The sequence below is a fragment of the Stigmatopora nigra genome, unplaced genomic scaffold, assembly GCF_051989575.1.
Source record: "Stigmatopora nigra isolate UIUO_SnigA unplaced genomic scaffold, RoL_Snig_1.1 HiC_scaffold_262, whole genome shotgun sequence".
NCBI classification, from domain to species: Eukaryota; Metazoa; Chordata; class Actinopteri; order Syngnathiformes; family Syngnathidae; genus Stigmatopora; species Stigmatopora nigra.
In genome coordinates this window covers 1,894-5,000 of record NW_027551724.1, presented here as the reverse complement: position 1 = coordinate 5,000, position 3,107 = coordinate 1,894, and the positions used below count along the sequence as shown (strand labels likewise).

Below are 3,107 nucleotides of genomic sequence, written 5' to 3'. Positions count from 1 at the left end.
TTATATCTAAAACGGTCTGGTCCAAATGAAATTGAGCTGACGTTAATGAGATCTGTGAACCCATCTGAGTTTGACACCTTTGTACTAATGACAACTGGAATTGGCCATAAAATGCAGGAGTGTTACGATCGCTTCACGTAGTGCGACGCGATCGGGGGGGAAGGTGAACCCAGGTGCGTAGTCGCCGAAACAAATGGAAAAGGGGTGGCAGTTATGTTGCTTGGTTTAATAAACGGGGTAACATAACATAAACAACTTAGCATGATCACTTACTACAACAGAAAAGAAACATGCAGCGTGGCGTGGCGTCAATGTGAACGGCATGACTATGTGGAAACACAAGGAATGAAACCAGACGATCCGACAGCGTTCAACAAAAACCATAATGCTTAAATAGCATAAAAAAACCTAATCACCTAATTAGCCGCGGCTGATAATAATAATGACATCATGCCAGGAGTGGCAATCAAGCCACTCCTGACAAGGAGTAACCCCAGCCTTTGAGGTGCTAGCCAACAGCAGCTGGAGCAGTAAGTACATTTTTAAAACAATGTGGGGATATTCGCAAAGGAAAACGAGCAGCAATGACGCCGTGATGTCAATGTGTTAATTGTCATGTAGGCTGTGCAGTTTTATCACACCACTAGATAAACAGTCCTTAAATTATTAAAGCACAAAAGGAGTTTTTATGGAAGAAAACATGAAAGTTCAATATAATAGCAGTTTAATGTGACTAACCAGATTAATCCTTGTTTTCAATATAATTTTTATTCCTGTGTGTCAAGGCTGGATTGGTTAGCACATCGGCTTTACAGCTCTGGGGGTCCTGGGTTTTAATCCAGGTTAGTCCACCCATGTGGATTTTGCATGTTCTCCTGTGTGGGTTTCCTCCCACATTCCAAACACACGCATGGTATTGGACACTCTAAATTGCCCCTAAGTATGAGTGTGAGCTTTAATGGTTGTTTGTCTGTCTCCTTGTGGCCTGCGATTGGCTGGCCACCGAATCAGCTGAGATATGCTCCAGAACCTCTCTGGACCTTATTGAAGAAAAAGTGGTTCAGAAAATAATTGCATGGATGTTGTGTGTCAAACAAGTTTACTAGTCCAGTAAATTTTCAGGAAACCAAAAACAAACGTGCCGCGCCATTCATGGTATTCACACACAGCTGTACAATTAGGCAATTTGTTGAAAATGGAAAAAATAGCATTGTTGCATTAAATTAGTGAGGTCATCAATTCTGTCAGAAACAGATGTGAATCAGGTGGCCCTATTTAAAGATAAAGCAAACACCTGTTGAGCATATATTTCTACTTGAGAGCCTGAGCAAAATTAATCATTCAACTAATTGGTCAGAAGAACAATGTAATTTCATTAAAATGTTTATTTGAGGGAGGCAACTAAATAGAGAGGTGAAACAATAGTCTGTTCATCTTGAAGGATCTTTAATGCATTCAAAAGGAGTGCAAACCCAGAGTGGCGAAAAATAGAAGACATGACTCGGAACCATCAGAAAACCTAATCATGTAAATTGTCAAAAATATTCAGTCAACACTGAGATTTTAGGTATGAGTATGTTGAAATATTATATGGTATCTTTGTTTCTGCATAATTGTAATTCTTTTCCTTTTTCAGGTCAAATGTATCATACTGCAGTTGTTGAGAGGCTTGCGTTATCTCCATCACAATTTCATCATTCACAGGTCAATGCAGAATAGTTTCTTTAAATATAATATGTAAATAGAAAGGAAAGTTACTTCTTGTAACCATGAAGACAAAAACATTTGTTTTTTCCGCATTAAAAAAAAAAAGTTGCATCACACAAATCACTGTTTTCTTCTACGTAAAGCTCAACGCTATCATTGAATCTTTAGTTACGGTCCTTTTTTGTCAGCTAGGCACTCGGGAGCTGGTGTTAAAGAGGTTCACACATGTATCAAAAATCAAACTGAGTGTTTGTTTTATTGTATCACTCTTGTATTATCAGGGACCTGAAGGTATCTAATTTGCTGATGACAGACAATGGTTGTGTTAAGATTGGTGAGTATGCACCTTAATTCACTCAAAAATATCACATGAACCCGTTTTAAAGGAACTTGACTGATTTTGGTTTGAGAATACTATTCCCTAAGACGCATCATATTTATTTCTATCATAAAAAATGCTCAAAATTTGCACTTGAAACATTTTTTATGATTATATGAACTGCATTTAATCACAGGTAATGTTCTCTATTTTTGTGCTCAGCTGATTTTGGATTGGCTCGGAAGTATGGAGTTCCCCAACAACCCATGACGCCCAGGGTAGTCACGCTGTGGTGAGTGTCTTCTGAAATAATGACTTGTAAGTGACATGATACAAGCATTTTGCTTATTTTCTTCAAAATTTATATTCCATCCCTCCTGTTAATAAAAAGCTCACAAAAGTCTCGGAACCCTCCATTTTAAATCACCTGGTAACTCCTTATTTATCAAGGTGTGTTGTTGGGTCTGAAGTTACAGATCCCCATACTTACCAACCGTGCACAAGGGAAAAACGAGGCATGAGACTGTGTTATATTTTAAAGCAACCGCGCGGCTGGGGAAGGTTGGAGGCGCGAGTCCATGATGGACACGCGCTCGGCTCTGTGGACCTTCTCCTTTTCCAAGTCCCAAGTCGCGCTTTTTATTAAGTTTCAGCACTGATGTCATGAAAAGGTACAACAGTCACTGAGACATGTTAAAGACATCATTATGATTATTGACAGAATGTTCTTTGTTATAGGGAATTTGGATGTCACGAATCCTTGCATATAATCTTTCAATCCGTGTCACGGTTAAATGTCATAGGGACCTTCAATCAATATTACAATCATCAGTGTCACCACCATCATAGGTGTCACTATGTGTCACTGCTTGGCTGCGGATTTGTCATAGAGCCAATAAGAAATATGTATGTCCTTTGAAATGCACTTGTTAATGTTTTACGCAACTTTACATTCCCTCCTGTAGTGGATTTACAAGGACATCAGACTAAAACAATTAAGCCTTCTCAGTATTACATCATTAGTAGATTTACAACATTAGAACCATTCTCAGGAATTGGCGAGAACCTCTTGGACTGAGAA

At 38.8% G+C, this 3,107-nt stretch overlaps 1 long non-coding RNA gene across 2 annotated transcripts; it reads left to right on the top strand.

Moving 5' to 3' along the window:
- The first annotated feature begins 438 nt into the window (after positions 1-438).
- Positions 439-2,429, top strand: LOC144193230 (uncharacterized). Of its 2 annotated transcripts, none has more exons than XR_013325688.1 (4): positions 439-530; positions 1,637-1,704; positions 1,989-2,041; positions 2,249-2,429. It is a non-coding gene; the product is annotated as an uncharacterized LOC144193230 (long non-coding RNA). The 2 variants fall into 2 exon arrangements; XR_013325689.1 differs by lacking the exon at positions 439-530 and adding an exon at positions 767-842.
- The last annotated feature ends 678 nt before the right edge of the window (positions 2,430-3,107 follow it).